The sequence below is a fragment of the Pelobates fuscus genome, chromosome 7 (genome assembly GCF_036172605.1).
Source record: "Pelobates fuscus isolate aPelFus1 chromosome 7, aPelFus1.pri, whole genome shotgun sequence".
NCBI lineage: Eukaryota > Metazoa > Chordata > Amphibia > Anura > Pelobatidae > Pelobates > Pelobates fuscus.
Genome location: NC_086323.1, coordinates 134,677,756 through 134,698,303, shown reverse-complemented (window position 1 = coordinate 134,698,303; position 20,548 = coordinate 134,677,756).

Below are 20,548 nucleotides of genomic sequence, written 5' to 3'. Positions count from 1 at the left end.
GTAATGCAATAACATCTTCAAGGCTATGCTACTTCATCAGACTTTAACCCCTTGAAGACACATGATGTGTGTGACATGTCATGATTCCCTTTTATTCCAGAAGTTTGGTCCTTAAGGGGCTAAGTAGCCATCTTATCCCAAGTCAGGGAATTTCCCATGAAGTGTGCACCCTTACGTTTTAGTATAAACAATAGATAAGATGTTCAAACTTTAAGACATATGTGAGGAAGGCTGAACTTGATGGATGCAAGTCTCTTTTCAGCTATGTAACTATGTAACTATGTTAGACGCCATCTTGTCCTAAGTCAGGGAATTTCCCATGACGTGTGCACTTATGTTTTAGTTATGGCCTTGTATCTTTGCCAAGTTAAGGGACATCTTAAAATGAACATCTATGATATAAATATGTGTACCTTTTAAATGTTGAGGGACAGCGGAGATATTTGGAGACAGATACACTGTTGCTCCATATTATAATGACTGAGAGATGTTGACATGTTCAAGAGGGTATGGTATTCTATTTTTTTGATATTGCAAGGTATTCTATTTTTTTGATATTGCAAGCATATAGTTTAATCATATAAACTCTGCTATAAATTATTGTAAGCTCCTCCAGGGTTACCTCTATGCTGCCTCTCTGATTAATGCCCTCCTTGCCCGGCCCGTGGGTTTTGGTGGGCGGCCATCTCTTGGCAGGTTTGCTGTTGTGCCATGTTCTTTCCATTTGGTTATGATAGATTTGATGGTGCTCCTGTGGATCATCAAAGATTTGGATATTTTTTTATAACCTAACTTGTACTTGTACTTCTCAACAACATTGTCCCTTACTTGTTTGGAGAGTGCCTTGGTCTTCTGGCAGTGTTTGGTTAGTGGTGCCTCTTGCTTAGGTGTTGCAGCCTCTGGGGCCTTTCAAACAAGGTGTGTATATGTAGTGACAGATCATGTGACACTTAGATTGCACACAGGTGGACATCATTTCACTAATCATGTGACTTCTGAAGGTAATTGGTTTCACCAGAGCTTTTTATGGGCTTCATAACAGAGGGGTGAATACATTCACACATACCAATTTTCTGTTTTCTATTTCTAAAAAAAATGTTTTATGTATAGATTTTTTCTCATTTCACTTCACCAACACAGACTATTGTGTTCTGATCCATCACAGAAAATTCAGATTAATAAAACATTGAACTTAAGGCTGTAATGCAATAAAATAGGTAAAAAGTCAAGGGGGGTGAATACTTTTGCAAGGCATTGTAATTTAAATTAATCTTGTCTGACATCTGTCCTCCATATTCAAATTGGCCATACCACCTCTACCAAGTAGCCAATGCACTACACTCAAACTAAATAGCAATATTCTATAGTGCAACTATGAATTAGACACCCTTGATGTGACACGTGTCCTATGAATATTGTATACTATTTGTTATACTTTATGTAAATTACTTAAATGGAGAAATACAAGTAATTTTTTTTCACTGATTTGGTTAACTTTGACATAAACTTGTAATTGGAATTTTATCCAATATCAGAAGTAGGTTTATATAGTTTTTTTTTTAATTCCAAATGTATATTTTTATTGTGTTTGATTGGATTATCAATGTGCCGGATAATTACTGGATTACTACAGCAGTCAGTTCTAAATCCACTTTATTATTTACATTTTATGTGATTTAATTTTATGATGTGTTTTAGTTTTCTTTTTTTATTCTGTGACTGTATTTTAAATTACTTATTCATGTGTGTATTATTAACAATCTACGTAAAACACCTGGTATAAGGGTGTTAAATAATTTATTTTTAAATAAAATCAAAATGCATTCTTACATCTTACCTCATTATGTTAATTTTCCAAAATAGTAATTTAGTCCTTTCAATTCATTAAAGCTGTGATTAAATGTAAATGTTGATTAAATAATTATTCATGCCCATATACATAAATACACCACAGTATCACAGAAATTATTTTCCTTATAACTACAGACTAGTATTCCTTAAGGATCTGCCTCTGACTGCCATCTTTGGTTTTGTGTGTCTAGTTATCTACAGATCAGTGTATCCTTCTATGCCATTTAACTATCATTCATTTTTACTGGGTCTAACAGGGGAATTCGAACAATACTTAGATGGGTCATCTGGAAGGATTTTAACAAGTGCTATGTTGTTTAATGTCTTACTCGGACAGTAGTCTGCCAATGCCAATTGTATCATTTATGGCCCCTTTAGAATGTACATTTTATCTCTGTCCTTTAGATTGAAGGCTTTGACTTCCAATTTCTACTATTCCATCTTTCTAAAACCAATGGTACCAGCAGGCACATTCCATTGTTGATTCCTCCACTTTTTACCCACGCTTTAGACCAGAACACTGTGGTAAATCTTAACCAAGTATTACGTAATAATCAATATGACAACAGTGCAGGGGCGGGGCACCAAAAGATTTTGTTCCTTGGTGGTACTATTTCATGTAATTTCACTGTTCCGCTTGTTTTTTTTTTTTAATTAAATGCATTTGGTTAGAAAGAGAATGTGATTTTCCCTTTCTCTGCCTTTTTTTCATTTTCTATGAAAGAAAAATGAAAAGTGTCCTATTCTGCAGCTTAAATTGCTCGAAATATATCACATTGTAATATGTTTCAGGGCAGTTCTCTGAGCCTGTTTCATTCATTATTAGGGCTACAATGGTCCATTTAACTCCAGCACAAACCTGATCTTATATAATGGGCCAATCCTATATTCATAGACCCCTGGGTGCAGAAATATGTATGGTGCTCCTGGGTTTGCGTGATCATCATAACTCCTCCCCTTTGTAAATGTCCAGTCCAGACATGCATGTTTCTGTGGCAACGACTTCACCTCTCCATCTATAAGCCCTGACTCTTTTTGTAATCAAACACACACTCACTGACTGTTACACACTCTCACTGATTTGAAACACTCATAGATACACTCACTGATAGAAACACTCACTGAAAGACACACACTGATAGACATATACTCACTGACAGACACACACTTAAAGACATACACTCACTGACAAACATAAAGAAAATCTCCAGGCACTCATTAAACCTGCCGCAGGCAGCAACGTTTTAACCTGCTAAGAGGTCTTTGTCAAGCCTCTTAGCAGGTCGAAAAAACATTGCTGTTCTTTTTTTTGTTTTATTAAACCTGCCTGTGGCTTTCTTTTTTGTTTGCCTGATCATTGTGGATTGCTGATCCTGCTGCAATGCACTGGGTGTCTGCAGCTCAAATCTTCATTTTTGTAATACACTCACTGACAGTCACATACTCTCACTGAGAGACACACACTCTCACTGACAGACACAAACACTCACTGATTTGACACAAACTGACAGACACACTCACATACAGAACACTCACTAACAGACACACACTCTCACTTATTTGAAACACACTCACTGACAGACATTGACAGACACACACTGATAGGCACATTTACACATTCTTGCATACACACTCACAAATTGAGTTTATATCTAATGTTTTTTTTTTTTTTCTTTTTTCTAGGCCCATCCAGCCTCACTTCCTTTGGGAAAGCTGCTAAAGGTCCTTTAACTGGGTCTATTGAGGATCTTCTCCCTGGGGTCCTGTGGGGATTGTCTCTCTGAGATCCAGTGGTTCCTTTTTCAGTTTCTCTCAGTACCTGTGTGCACTATTTAGAGATGTCGGGGGCCGGAGTGACATCATACTCCAGCTCCCAGCATCACAGCAGGGTCAGAGGGATCAGTGAGGAACTGGAAGAATACTGCTACACTACTGCTGTCTACTTCCTCTCTCCCCCGATATATTTTGGCCTTAGTGAATAAGCATCCGCTTCAGGGGCACCCAATAAGGTAGCCAGCCAGCCTGCCACCCTCTCGGCTCCCTGTAACAGACCATTGGCCCGCTCCTCTCAGTGCCCCCCACTTTCTGGCACCTGGGTGTAGAGCAGGACTGCCTCTGATGATGACATTAGGAGCAGCTTGACCACCTCCATTTGACTGTGCACACTACCATCAACATTTAAAAACTAAACTTCAAATTGTAATCTATGTTGCAAAATGTAAAATGAAAATTAAACTTAATCCAGAGCAAAGCAGGCCTGCAGAGCACATTTGAAATATACACATTAATTTTAACAATGCAAGGGTGTATGTGGCATGGGGTGGAGCTTTTAAGAGAAAATGTAGGTGACTTACTAATGAAAAATGTATGCAACTATAATGTAATTTGAAAATGTATATTTATTTAAACAGACTGATTTCTAAACACATCTACTGTAGTTTAAAGACACAGTACTTTGGGACTGTCAATCTTAAATAGGGGCACTTAGGAGGTACGAACTGAATAGGGACAGCATGAAGTAAGTATATCTCCCTATCAACTTATCCTTCAGTCACCTCCACACAAGTGGACATTTTGAATGAAAATACTAGACTGGAGATTATTTTTGTGGTGAATTGCAATTTGGCTCAATTTGGGACAATTGGGTGATGAAAAAAACTATTTTAAACCGCCACTTGCTAGAATCTCAGGTAAATTGATTCACACACAAGGCCAAACATTCTTGCTTCAATTTGTGATTTGAAATGCCATTTGGAACAATGTGGAACCGCACTTTAAACATGGAGGAAAGAAATTTGAAACACCACATTGCAATCCATAGTCCATCTTTCCACCACTCCATTAGCATTACATCTCCAATAATAGGGAAATGGGCATTAGTTCTTATTTGATTTAAGCATGACAGACAGCTTGAGCCACTGTAACGAAAGCTCAATAATTAAATAAATTTTAAAAAAATACATTATGCTGTCTTCTGCTTCCCTTTTTTAAAATGTCTTTGTAGTGGTTTTGCTCTTCCAGACAGACTTGTGATGTCCCCTACCAGACCCAGACTGGCCATCAGGCAAACCGGGCAAATGCCCCGTGGGTCCCTATGGCCATAGGCCAAGGCCGGCAGGGAAGATCACAAGATCTACCCTGCCAGCCCCTGCAGGGCCAGCACTATCTGAGCGTCGGCCCTGCTGTGTGCCCTCATAGGCCGGTGGGAAGATCAAAGATCTCCCTCACCTTCCCACAGGCACTTTACTAGGCAGCTGGGAGGTAGGAGGGAGGAGAGAGAGGGCCTGGGAGATCTATCCAGGTCCTTCCTCTCGCGAGGTCAGAGCGTTGCCGCGGTCACCGTGGCAACACTCCAGATCTCGCAAGATTAAACTCACCACCAGCCCACCAGGGCTTCTCCACCGGACAACCAGGGCTGCAATCTCCCCCCTCCTTGGGCAAAGGTAAGAAGGGAGGGGGGAATATAACTAAAAAAGGATGTATTTAAAATGAACATGGCTACTTATGTTTATTTTAAATACATGGTTTATTTATTAAAAAAAATAATAATAGTAATAATAATAATAATAATAATAATAATAATAATATATTTGCCTATATCTCCACCCTCACAACCACACACTGTACTGCATCACACACACTTCACCATATACACACACACAGTGCACCCTTCACACACACACACACACACATTATGCCTTATACATTCTACACTACTTACACACACTACATTCCTTGTAAACACTCTGGATCCTCTGCACACACAATAGATTCCCTATACACACTCTGGATCCTCTATGCACACTCTGGATCCTCTACACACACACTAGATCCCCTGTACACACTCTGGATCCTCTACACATACAAAAGATCACCTTTAGACACAAAGTGCACTCTTCACACACAGTGCACCCCTCACACACACTACACCCCTCACACACACACACACACCATGCCTTATACACACTACACCACTTACAAACACTACATCCCTTGTAAACACGAACATCGCATTCCCTAAACAAACACTCTCTACAATTCATACGCACACTACATCCCCTACACACACACACACACACACACATATACTACAGTCCCTAGGGTCACACTCGTTACACCTCCTATACACACACTCTATCCCTCTCTTCAGTCCCTAGCCACACATATTACACCACAAACACATCACAACTTAAACCGGACAATTTACACAAAACACCACACCACAATCAGCTTAATCTACACACACAAAATCCCGCAAACAGCCTCCAAACACATGCACAATACACTTTCCTTGCCGTTTTGTCCTCTGGTATCTCACTTATGGAGACACCAGAGACAGAACAAATACAAGGCCTTTTTCTCATGCTAGAGCTCTTCAGCAGAGCTCTGCGCATGGGCTGTCCTGGAAGAGCATTGAACAAACATGCTCACTTTGAGAGGGGGTGTGTTTATCATTATTATTTTTTTAATAAATCCCCTTTTTCCAACTTAAAATGAATCTTGTTCCCCATTTTTTTTATTCATTAATGCAAGTTAGGAAAAATAAAAATATTAATCATATAAAATAAAGTTCTCTCACTTTCTACTTTTTTTTATATTTAATTATAGATAATATCATTTTGGCACCTCAGAATTAAGATTTCAAAAATGTTTCATATTGCACAGCCATTATGCCAGGCAATATGGTTGCCGTTTTTGCATGTCTGCACAGTCCTGCTTTATTTTACTGCCCTTATTTCGTTCCCTAAATTAGTTTTTGGTACCCAAATTCTGCCAAGCTTAATTGTGGCCTGGGCTAATTTCTGTGGTACCAAAATGTACCAAGAATTATTTTCCTGCTGTGCACAAGTCTAGATAATAAAAATACATTCAGCTGTAATGATATATATGTATTGATGACCTTCTAGTGTTGCCTGCTGGTCTCTCAGGATAACAGAAGGCTTTAGACAGGTGTGAGCCATTTAAAACACTTACTGTCATCATATAACGTAATCAGAAAAAAATGTAAATCAAGAGAGCGCAATACGTTGAGAGATGGTTAACTGTAATGGGCAGATATTGGTAAAAAGAGGGAAACCTCCCAAGTATATACCAACAATTATAAAGCTGCTAAAACACAGAAAAAATCACAACATTTTCAAACATTAAACAAACATATAAAGTGTCAGCGCTTAGTAAATAATCCCCTCTAACAAAGTTTCGAAAAGAGGGTTTTGTCCAATAATGAACCGTAAAAGTTAATATAGGATTCTTCAGGTTGGGATAAATGTTATTCACAACTTTTTGCTGGTATACCACAGTCATATAAATTATAAGAATCGCTGTAACGTTTCTCCTTATGGTGTTCTTGGTTTCACCTTTAAAAATAAAGAGAGGCTGACATAGCGTGATACTGTTTGGTATTTTAATAGTAAAAAAATAGGTAATCCCAACCCCTCTAAGTAAAAGTCTTACACAAAATTAAGTTCCACAAATACAGCATAAATGAAATAAAGCCGACTCGTTCTGTTACCAGTCCGCCTGATTGAAAAAGCTCAGTCGTCCTGTGCACTTGGACCAGTTGGTGTATATAGCTATCTCGGCAGGACACTGGTTTCCTTCACAGCTTAAAAGCGATTCCTTTTCCAATAGTAGGGTGTGGATAAGTGAACTTAGCCAGCGATAGAAGAAAGCACTATCAACATGTTTCGCCTGTCAGATGCAGGCTTTCTCAAGATAAATAAGGGGATTATTTACTAAGCGCTGACACTTTATATGTTTATATAACTTCATCAACACCGGTGTTCCCATGCTAATGAGGAATTTATCATAATACTGTTGCTGTCATCTTATTTTTAAGGTGAAGAAAAGAGGAAGTGTGGAGCTAATTATACAATGTGGGGTAAATTAAATAATTAAAAATCATAAAATTCGAACAAACCGGCACTGTCTCTTTCCACCTTATATGTACTCCCCACAGTGTACACCCCAGCAAACAGCACATGCAGCGGCAGAACTACTGCAGGTGCAGCTGCACCGTGGTCCACAAGCCGAGGGGGCTCATCGGGTAGTTCCTGGGACAGGGACCCAGTGGAGTACAGTGGCCTTTTAACAGTGCGACTGGACCTTTGTAATATATCTGACTCTAGGAGGAAGTGAGTGTCTGTCACTTCCTCCCAGATACAGGGAAAGAGCCACGGAGGGAGAGAGAGAGAAGGCAATGGAGTGGGGGAGAAGCAAAAACAGTGCCAGACCCAAACTCCTATTTTATTAAAATGGAATATTTTGTGTTTGTATCTATGTGTATGTTTCAGCGTGTGAGTGTCTGTGTGTCAATGTGTCCATCTGCAGGTGAGTGTTTATCTGTGTGTGTGTGTATGTCTGGGTGTGAGAGTGTGTATCTGTGGTTGCATGTGTCTGTGTGTGTCTATGTGTTGTTTCTGCATCTATGTGTGTATGTGTCTGTGTGTGAATGTGTATATATCACTGTGTGTGTGTGTATTAAAATTCCAAAATTATATACAAACTCTGCTTCATTCAAACCCCAACACTACATACAAACACAACGAGTGGTAACAGTACACACAAATACACATTTACATGCACATTCATCTTCCATACAACATATGACTATTTCAAAATCAAAAACCCTGCTCATAGATCCAAGCCTACAAGAATGGGCAGATAGTAGATCCCATGCTAGCACAGCATCATGGGAGTTTTATGACAGATGAGAAACTACCTTTTGGACACCTTTGCGCTAGAGAGGGGTCCAATAAAATGTCTTGAACCAGGGCCCTCACTACATTAATTCCGCCACTGAACACACATGTTTACAATCAAGTACAAATACCAGGTAAGGGTGGTCAGAATAAAACTCCAATCTTTGAAATTGCAAATTATGCACAATGTAAAAAAAAAAAAGTATAGGAGTAATAAAATAATGTCTTTAACACATGCACAAAAGGGCTATAGAGTGCTAAAACAACATGCAATATAATGGAGATATAAAGCTTATGTGTAAATAACTGTTTAGTGAATATTCTTTAAATCATCACATGTAAAAATAAATAACATATAATAGTATAGTAATAATAATAATAGGAATCCATACACATGATATTAAAAAGGCTCACACAGCAGTAAGTGGGACCTCACACAGGTTTTTAACCTACAAATGCTTTTTGTCTCCAAGTCTTCAACCACGCTCACCGCTTCTATGCATAGTCTAAAATTGTGCTCTTGGTCGACTGGCATTGTCCATAATAGTAGAACCCTTCTTAGTTATTCAACCAATATTTTTGGGGACTATTCTTCAGATTTGTTAACATAGTTCTTACAATAGGGGGCCCTTGTATGATATGTTGGGTTTGTTAGTTAAAAATAAATTAGAATTTTTATCTCCTTTTAATATGTACCAATATTTATTTCATTTTTTTTTTTTAAAGTTCCCTACCATTCTCATTAACATACATTTTCTTAACTCGTACAAACTACACCTTTTGGATATTTCAGAATGTTTTAGACAGGTGCGAGCCATTTATAACTCAACACTTCATCATATAACGTAAGAAACAGTGGTGTTCCTATGATAATGAGAATTTGTTTCATAACACTCTTGTTGTTAACTTACTTTTAAAGTGAAGAAATTAGATAGCGTGGAGTTAATTATACAATGCAGGATGAATTAAATACTAATCACCAACTTCAATTTTTTTTTTTTTTTCCTTTGGATAATTTTTTTTAAACATTTGCTATAAAATAATAGTGTATTTTATTTAAATGAGGATTATAAAGAATTGACAAGGAGATTCCAAATTTAAGGCCAAAGTAGTCAAATTGTAAAAGTTATTTTGCTCAACTATTTTTCAAGCTCAGATATCTTGTCCTAAAATATTTAATTATCTTGATGTTTCTCTGCAGTTTCCTCTGAATACAACCTAATGTATTAAAATGTCTTTTTAGTTACTAAGAAAACTAATAAGCCACAAATCAGAACTGACAATTTAGGACAGTTGTGAAAAAAAAAAAATATATCTTAACATTTTTAAGAACTTTCTTCTATACTATAAAAATTACTCACTTTCCCTTAGGCTTATACAATTTGTATGTGCTCTTGTAACCTACCAAGGGATCTTGTATCAAAAGCTTTTGCAAGAAGTAAATACATCTGAAACCGAGTGTTAAAAATTTGCTAACGTTCTACAATTTATATATTCAGCAAGTAAACTAGTTTTACATTATATAAGATTTGTAATTTCTTGCTGACATCGACATCTAATCTAGTTGTCCAATGCATAAACCTTAATTAACATTCCAAGAACCTTAGGAACCTCCCGACAAGGGATAGGGAAGCACATGTTTTATATTTCCAGGTATGTAATGACTTTGTTATGCATTTTCTTATGTTATGCTTACTGGAATTTAACTAATCATAAGCTGCCCACTGGAGGAAAACATTTTCAGCTTCATACTTTCATTGCATTTTCTTCCTTTTTGTTCGATTTTGGTTTTCATTATGTCTCATCATCACTCTCAAGAAATCCTGGCCAATTTGAAATTGAGATTCAATACTGGAAGATATGTCCAACGTCCGTTGAGACTTGTGCCAGGCTGAAGGCAAAGATTCTTTGACCTTTCTAAAATAAATATAGCCTGTTAAAGGTGTTAATGCTAATTGTGGTGGAAGTTTAAATAACTGTACCAGGATAATCTGAAATGGTTCAAATAATACAGTGGCGGTACCCTCCTTTCTTTTTGAGGTGCATGACATCTTCATGCTTGCTACAAAACTGGGCCAGGTATCCCATTCCAAATTAATGTGAGACAGCTGCCATGGACAGCCAAGTCTAAATCTTTGCCACCTCAAGCCTTGAAGTTTTGAATCTCTCTACTACTCTTCCCCTCTTTGGCCAGCTAGGACAAGGCAAGAAGATTGGATCTGCACCTGGTGCCTTATGTCACTGCATCTGCTGTATATGACCATAACCAGCTCCCCAGGAAGAAAAGGCACTGAAGGTTTTAGTAAGAACTGGTGTCCAGAAGGCCAATAGACTTGGGACTCGGCTGCACTGTGCAGACTTCAAAGATGTTTATTTATTTTTTAAACCTCAAGAGGAAATTTCTTTCTGGAAACAAAATATTCTATTTTAATAAACTAAAAATCATCACTATGTCTTTCACCAAAGCCTGGACATTCATAAAGGAGGAAAATGCCAATTTTCCTGTGTTCTCCAATGTTTTCCTATGAATTTATCTTAGTTTCTCTCCAACTGTAGCTTTTAACCTTTTAGGCAAATTCTATGTTGCTGTTTTTTTTTTTCATATTGGAACAAATCAATATTATTGAAATTTCACATAGACCTGTTAGTGTAGCCATCTGTTCTTGTTTTTCTTATTATTAACCTTAAGAGGGGCCAATATTTAACAAGAAATGAAAGCTTGTTAAACATCCATAGCACTAGTTTATTTCTTAAAACATCAATGTTTATTTTACGCTTGGTGAAACAGTTGCATCTTCTCACCACAGAGATCTGACCTTGACATCGCTCCTCAAGAGGCGCACATTTGCTCTTTTTATAGCAATTCTAACAGGTAGCGTTGATGCCTAGTATTTTAAAATTGACTTGGAGCTGTCCCATTACGGCTCAAGCCAGCGGTGACTATGTGATATGGGATGGCACTAATGGGCGAATCTAGAATGAAGACAGATAGAGCTCTATATCACAATGACATACTTTAGGACAAACATAATTCAGGAAAGCAGTGTAAATAATATACATACAGGAAAATTACAATTAAGATAAAAACAAAAACAAAAATCATTATAGCTATTACATTTCAACTGTAATCTTAATAGATTCATTGAATCCTGACCTTGTACTTATAAGACACATCTTTCAAGGAGGAAACCATATTCCCAAGCATTTTTCTCACTCACGCCTCAGTAAATATGTGACTTTTATACCTATTTACAGAGTTGTGCTCTGAGGGAGCAGAATTTCATTTTGACTTGGCTGAGCTTTAGCATATCATTTTATGTCTCTGCCTGGACTGCAAGAAAAGTTTATATTAGTTGGGGGAAAAAAGTAATGGAGGAGGTTCACACACCTAGAACACACATTTCTTAGTAGTGGTGCTCCTGTAAAGACCTAAATATATACAAAATACACATTAAGAGAACAGTGTACACAACAAAATATAGTTTAAAACAAACCCGTTTTCCTAACACTATGTCATCCTTGGGGGACCCTCACCCTCAGGGTACCCCTCCTGTGGTTAAAACCCCCTCAGCAGCTTCTTAATCCAGCGCCAGGCTCCCTCGGCTCTGGTGACCTCTCCTCCCCTGCCGACGTCAGCTCCCGAGTGGAGCGGAATGAGCATGTGCGGCAAGAGCCACGTGCGCATTCTAACAGTCCATAGGAAAGCATTTCTTAATGCTTTCCTATGGACGTTCTGCACGCTGTATGCGAATATCGCATCCAGCATCGCAGGAGCGCCTCTAGTGGCTGTCAGGAAGACAGCCACTAGAGGTTGGATTTACCCTGCTATGTAAACATAGCCGTTTCTCTGAAACAGCTATGTTTACATGTGAAGGGTTAAAACCTGAGGGACCTTGCACCCAGACCACTTTATTGAGCTAAAGTGGTCTGGGTGACTATCGTGTCCCTTTAAAGGGACATTATAGTCATAAGATGTCAGGTCTTACTTGCAACCGATTCCTTGGAGTTACTTCCGGGTTTCCCTCTCAACTTTCCAAGAATTACTAGCAAATTATTTATTTTAAAGATATACTCCCAAATTAAATCTGCAGTTGTGTTCCACTTTCACTTTCTTTACACACATAACACCAGAATAACTACAGCTTACTGAATTTGTTCTGGTGAGTAGAATCATTACCTGCAGGTAGTGATGTCCCGAACGGTTCGCTGGCGAATAGTTCCTGGCGAACATAGCATGTTCGCGCTCGCCACGGATGGCGAACATATGCGATGTTCGGTCCGCCCCTTATTCATCATCATTGAGTAAACTTTGACCCTGTACCTCACAGTCAGCAGACACGTTCCAGCCAATCAGCAGCAGACCCTCCCTCCCAGACCCTCCCACCTCCTAGACAGCATACCATTTAGATTAATTCTGAAGCTGCATTCATTATTTTTTTTTATTTTTTTTGTGTGTTTATTATACATTATCCTCCATAGCCAGTAACCTGTGTTTATTATACATTACCCCCTATAGCCAGTAACCTGTGTTTATAATACATTATCCACCCATAGCCAGTAACCTGTGTTTATTATACATTATCCCCCCATAGCCAGTAACCTGTGTTTGGGGGGGGGACCTAATGTCCTCCCCCCTGGCCCCCACCCCTGAGCGTTGGGTGGGGGCCCTAAAAAAACAATAAGGGGGGGACCTACTGTCCCCCCTTGCCCCCACCCCTGAGCAGTGGGTGGGGGCCCTAAAAAAAGAGAGGGGGGGACCTTCTGTCCTCCCCCTGGCACCCACCCTTGAGCATTGGGTGGGGGCCCTAGATAATAATGGTGGGGGGACCTACCGTCCTCCCCCCCGGCCCCCACCCCTGAGTGGTGGGTCGGGCCCTAAAAAAAACAATAAGGGGGGGACCTACTGTCCCCCCGGCCCCCACCCCTGAGCGGTGGGTGGGGGCCCTAAATAAAGATTCCAAAGAACTTTCCCACGCTGTGTAAAATGACACAGAGCACTGTGATTGGATGGCTTGAAATCCATCCAATCACAGTGCTCTATGTCATTTTACACAGCGTGGGAAAATTCCAAAGAACTTTCCCACGCTATGTAAAATGACAAAGAGCACTCTGATTGGCTTAAACCCACCAATCAGAGTGTTCTTAGCCTAATTGCAGGGCGGGGCAAGGCTTTATAAGGCATGGGACCCCTAGTCACCTTGATTGGGGGGGATTTTCATTTAGGGCCCCCACCCACCGCTCAGGTGTGGGGGCCGTGGGGGGACAGTAGGTCCCCCCCCCTTATTGTTTTTTACGGCCCCCACCCACCGCTCAGGGGTGGGGGCCGGTGGGGGGGATGGTAGGTCCCCCCCACCATTATTATCTAGGGCCCCCACCCACTGCTCAGGGGTGGGGCCGGGGGGAGGACAGTAGGTCCCCCCTCTCTTTATTAAGGGCCCCCACCCACCACTCAGGGGTGGGGGCTGGGGGGGACAGTAGGTCCCCCATTATTGTTTTTTTAGGGCCCCCACCCACCGCCCCGGGGTGGGGGCCAGGGGGGAGGATGGTAGGACCCCCCCACCATTATTATCTAGGGCCCCCACCCACTGCTCAGGGGTGGGGGCAAAGTGAGACAGTAGGCCCCCCTTATTGTTTTTTTAGGGCACCCACCCACCGCTCAGTGGTGGGGGCCGAGGGGGAGGACAGAAGGTCCCCCTCACCATTATTATCTAGGGCCCCCACCCACTGCTCAGGGGTGGGGGCCGGGGGGAGGACAGTAGGTTACCCCCCTCTTTATTTAGGTCCCCCACCCGCCGCTCAGAGCTGGGGGCCTGGGGGGGAGGACAGTAGGTTGCCCCAACCTTATTGTTATTTAGTAGGTCCCCCCCCCCGGTTATTTTACGTGCTTTAAAGCACGTTATTCCAAACAATTTAGGAATGTTAGGTGATTCATGCCCTTTAAGGATTAAAACCAGACTCTGCATCAACTATGTAATTTTCCATGGGAGTTTTGCCATGGATCCCCCTCCGGCATGCCACTGTCCAGGTGTTAGTCCCCTTGAAAAAACTTTACCATCACTATTGTGGCCAGAAAGAGTCCCTGTGGGTTTTAAAATTCGCCTGCCTATTGAAGTCTATGGCGGTTCGCCCGGTTCGCCCGGTTTGCCCGGTTCGCCTGTTCGCGAACATCATGGGGCAGTGCTGCACAGTATGCAGCACTGCCATTCAGTGTCTCCTCCCTCTGAATGGAGACACTGAACTTTCCTCATATAGATGCATTGATTCAATACATCTCTCTGAGGAGATGTTGATTGGCCAGGGCTGTGTTTGGCTTGTGCTGCCTCTGCTCCTGATCTGCCTCCTTGACAGTCTCAGCCAATCCTATGGGAAAACATTGTGATTGGCTCAGAACATTTCTGATAATGCCATCCAAGCAGGCAGATTAGTGGCAGATCCAGCAGCTGTAGACTTGGACAAAGGTAAGATTTTACTATATTTATAGGGGTAATGGGAAGTGGTGAAGGAGGAGGGGGGGGGGAGGTAGAGCAGTTGGACAAAATAGTGATTTTGACACTATAGGGTCAGGAATATATGTTTGTGTTCTTGACTCTATAGTGTTCCTTTAACCTTTACTATAAGTCCTTTAGAAAGTAATATTAGAGTATCATCAGCTGAAATAGTTATCCTTCATTGTCAACCCTTCCCATGACGTAGCATTTTCATTAGAGGGTTACACTAAGAAGGAAAGTGTTAATTATATATTTTTTATTAATCTGTTCTTATTAAACATTATTATACATTCCCCATAGTTGGAAGACATTTCATTACACGTTCCAAGTAATTTTTCATAGGTATGCCTGGGAATGTATCAGTTTAATTTATCTAGAAATTCTTTATGACGCCAAGTATGAAATTATTTTAGACAAAAGTGGCCATTGCTATTCCCCAAAAGTCAGCAGTGCAGGCCAGCAAAACAGGAAAAAAGAGATAGGTGGACCCAAAAAACGGGGAAAGATGGCTGTTTTCAAGGCAGAGCCAGTGGAGTGTTAGAAAAGCTACAAAAGATTCCTGCATGCAACATTGCATGGTACCTTTATCTAGTCTCTGATGACAAACCAGAGATGCAGAGTGAAACTTGTCACGTTCCCAGGTGAGCATGTTGCCATTATTACAGTGTATAAGCAACATCTTCCAGTCTAGTGGCCCTGTCTATTATATTTGCATTCACGCCGCTTGAAGCCAAAGATGACGTGATTAAATAAATGAGTGTACAACTACTGTGATCAATCAGACTCAATTAATATTGTGGGTCTTGACTATGGAATAAAGAAGGATGATTTGTCACATATCAGAAATGTCTCAAGATTATTCATCCTTGTGAGGTTTCAATGCAAAGACCTTGATCTGAACAGAGGAATTTACGTGCTATATTTTTATGGCATGCAGGGATATATGAATGAAGGTCTTTGAATAAAACGATGTGTGCATCTGAGAGAAAGAGAGCAAAGAAACAGTTCTTTAGAAAGTGATACATCAGGTATTAAGGCAGCAGCTTGTTCTATTGATTTACCAGTGGAAATATTAGCATTAATTGTAAAAGGTATGGACCACATTACTAACAGCATTGCTAATTGGAGCCCAAGATAAGGAGTGTGGAATCAAAGACAATTATTTCCGAAATTGAGTTGATCTATGAGCCAACAGTCACAGGCTAAAATACAGATTTCTTCCTGTGCACAGTCAAAAAAAAAAAAACGGATTTACAAATACCTATTGGTTGTCAAACACTTTTAGGGAGATTTTTTTTTAGTGTCTCCAACACTTTTGCAGAAAGATAAGTCCTGCGCTCACTCCCATCACTGGGCGTCTGTAATGACTACAGTACACATCAGCCCCAATATATAGTAAAAACCAAAGAAAAACAAGCATTTGTATCCATTTTTTGTATCACTCAGCCTTGTTACAATGCAGCTGCCCATCCCATGTGTTCCCTATTAAGGGACATTGTGGGTACCTTTGGAAAATTTTGCGTAGATAAATAGCTAGAACTCGTGAGTATGTGACACTGGCATAGGATACCGTAAACCATACTTTTTGCTTCATCCAGACAGCACATCACTATTTAAAGGAGCACGGAGGTCAGGCTTGTACCTGTAAATTATTGTAAACAATTTAGTCAGTTTTCAGACATTAGAGTAAAGCATATAATTAGAAGTATAATTTAGACTGTCAATTAGAGGTAAAGCAATTCCTTTTATTCTAGAGTTAGTCGGTAATCTGTTATCTTGATTGCAGGAAGGAAAGGAGCATGCATTGCACGGTTGGAGACTGCTAGCATTCTTCCCAGAGTTTACTCTCACTGGAGGCTTACCTCCCATATTGCATTCATGTTTCTAAGCTAAGACACCAAAGATCGGATATAAACTTTGTACCTGGACAGCACGCTGCCAATTAGTACATTGTGTGTTCAATGATAGCCCAGCTTGTGATAGCATTTCTTTGGAACAGTGAGTTATGTTGTTCAGAGATATAAGAGGACCACAACCTGTAGAGCTCAACCCATACATTTATAGACAGACTGTCCCCTACAAAAAGATGTGAATGAATGAGAAAGTCTCTTGGAGAAAGGTATATGTTTATCGGGAAATGGTCACTTTCCAGCATTTTTTATATTATGCTATCTATCCTTATATTTTACAAATATATAACATAAAATAACATATTTTTTTCAGAAATCCGCACTTCTTTATCCTGAAACTGGTCTCCTCCATCATAGCTCCATGTCAATCATAAATATAAACTCTGTTCTTTGCACCTGCAGTAAGAACAGATAATGCATACAGAGGAAATGAGAATTAAGAAACACTGTTTCTGTTTCCTTTTCCTTCGCAATGTTTGTTCTGGCTTTGCCTTGTCTGAACTGGATTGTGACGTCATTTGGAGAATGGCCATTGAACAGATGTCGTTGAACAACAAAGTTGAATCAATACCCATAGAAGTAAGATGATCATTTTTAAAATTAAATTTGTTCTATGCATTTTGCTAGTAATCTCACTAGGACAATGTATAGAAAAAAGTGCAAAATCTTTCACTATAACACAAACAATCAATTATTCAATACAATGCAATATTTGCTATGAAGTAGCACCTATTCAAATGGTATAGTGTTGAAGTGAGTTGAAGGTGCATATAATATATATATATATATATGGATATAACCCGAAGATATCCTCAAATCTTTAACAAGAATGCATACCATATATAGGGTGGAACCAACTAGGGATAATAAGAACAAAACATAGTGCAACTCTGTGGAACCCAGATAGAGTAATTATTAGTGCCAATGGGTCATTCACACTTTGATTGAGTAAAAAGGGCATTCAGCAATCATTGGAGATCTAAAGGTGTGTCTCTCTCTTGGTAGTTGATATTGCAGGTCTCAGCAGCATGTCAAATATTGTATTTATTTGACATGCTGCTGAGACCTGCAATATCAACTACCAAGAGAGAGAGAGACACACCTTTAGATCTCCAATGATTGCTGAATGCCCTTTTTATTCAATCAAAGTGTGAGTGACCCATTGGCACTAATAAATACTCTATCTGGGTTCCATAGAGTTGCACGAGGACAATGTATAGATTGAATTGTATCCAATGTAAAGTGCTTTAACCCCTTAAGGACACATGACATGTGTGGCATGTCATGATTCCCTTTTATTCCAGAAGTTTGGTCCTTAAGGGGTTAAACTTCTCAATACATTTTCTAATACATTACAGAATGGAAGGTATTTGCCACAATTTTCAACTTGCATATTTAGGGTTCCAGCAGACGCGGCAGAACATTATCTCCCTCAAGCATTTCAGAGTCAGTATATGCCTCCATAGCACACACACAGCAGGACGCAAGGAAATTCGCATGTGCTGTTTTAGGAAAAGCCATTTTAAATGTCATGCTGTTTTAAATGATGGGGACTTTTATCTATATGTTTGCACAGTTTATAAAATGGTCTTCTGTGTGGGAGAAACTTGCATTTTAGCTATCATCTTCATTTAAATCAGGAAGTCTAACACTTACAATGTATTATCTCGCAGTAAAAGACCAAACATCAATGTATTTATTTACTGCTGTGAAGAACACTGGGCTTACAATATCTGCCATAGAATGTTTTAACCATTAAGGTACCATTCGGGATGATATTCTAGAACCAAGACTAAAATATTTTTTTAAAGTGTAGGGTGACTGACAAAACACTACAGCAGTTTGAATTCAAATGTAATTCATTTACAGATGCTGTCCAACAATACATAAACTCTTAATGTATAAGTTTTTCATTATAAAACTTACTTGGAATGCCACAACATTTTAAGAAAAAACTTATTTCAAGTTCATCTGCAGCTGTGTTGTTTTTGGTTCCTTTATTTAGTTACAGTTGTAGTCCAAAAAGGCAAACACATGGCTTATTTGCAACCTTGTTGGTAAATAGCTACGTACACTGTTGCTACAACATATGGTAACTTGTGTGGTTACAAAAGTTGAAGTAGTTTAAAACCGTTTTGCTAATTTTTTGCAGCCTATCGCTTCAAATATGAATAATTTGCAAAACGCTGGTAATACTCAGAAACGTCGGAGCATACGCATAGCACCCTTTGTGGCCAGCAGTGACAGGCAAATAGTGGCAAGCCAGTATAACTTAGCAACAGGGTTATAACAATACTTTTTTTTTTTAGTGTATTTAGATGCCATTAACCTCCTCACACCAAGCCAGAAACTGATGTTTATATATTTGGGGTTAGTTGCTGCTAGTGATCAGCAAAGACAGGGTTGGAAACCAAGTGAAAAGCAGAATTGTTTTTATCATAAAAAAAATAATGTAAGACCTTTCATCGGTGTAACTAGCTGTGGAAACTGGTAATATTTTGCAGTCAATAGCCAGTCGCTACTCTCTAACAGTAGCAGCAGGCATTACATTGACTGACTGGTAAAAAGTACCAACAAGGTTCTAAATGTGCCTTTTATTGTGTAGTATCAATGTCTGAGCCAGGCTGCCAGTAACTATTTATATTTCTTCTAAATATTGACTTTTGTTACTGCCCGCTGGTTTTCCATGTCCCAACACACCATCCCATTTAAGTAGTAATCTAAATTGAATCTAGGTCAGGGGTGACCAAAAGGTAGATACCCAGATGTTGTAGAACCACAACTCCCACGATGCTTTGCATGCCTTTGAAATGCCTTTAGAATGGCTAAACATCATGGAAGCTGTAGTATTAAAACATCTGAAGATCTACCTTTTGGGCACCCCTGATCTAGGTGATCTAGTTACATTAGCTGCTGCTATCCAAACCACGAGCACACAATGAGGGTTGAATGCAATGCTATCAGGTGGCAGGGCAAGGTAACTCTAAAACAGGTAGTAGATAGACACAAAACCATAGAGCAAAATATGACAGAATTTTTTTTTCAGACCAATGTTTATACAGAGAGTTTGTCTATTTTACACAATATGTGATGTGATTGTAGCAGAGCTCCAATATTCAGCATCAATATCTCTGCTGTAGACTCCTTGTAGCTGAGGAAGCAATACGTTATCCAAGGCACAATCCCCCCAGTAACTGGACGACAGACAGTTCTGGGAGTCAACTGATTTTTTATCAGCCACAGCTGGCTTTTATGCAACTCCACATGCAAGGGGTTTCTTACATTACATTCCAGGGGTTTTCCCCTGGTGGACCTTGTTGGGGACAAGGGACAAATCACCATTTCACAGACTCCTCCTCTGTGCCTGGGAGATAATTAACATTAACATTATCTAACATTATCTCCCAGTTACAGAAAATATACAATATTGTAAAACCACATAAAACATATTTTAATATCTCAGACCTCCACAAAGTTAGTTCACCGAATAGCAGGGATACTGAGCACCCACTTTTTCAAAATATCACTCAGATCTGTTCTGTAGATTAGGAACGCCATTCGAGTGAAGTTTAGACAGGTCGACCATGAGGTGAAGCCC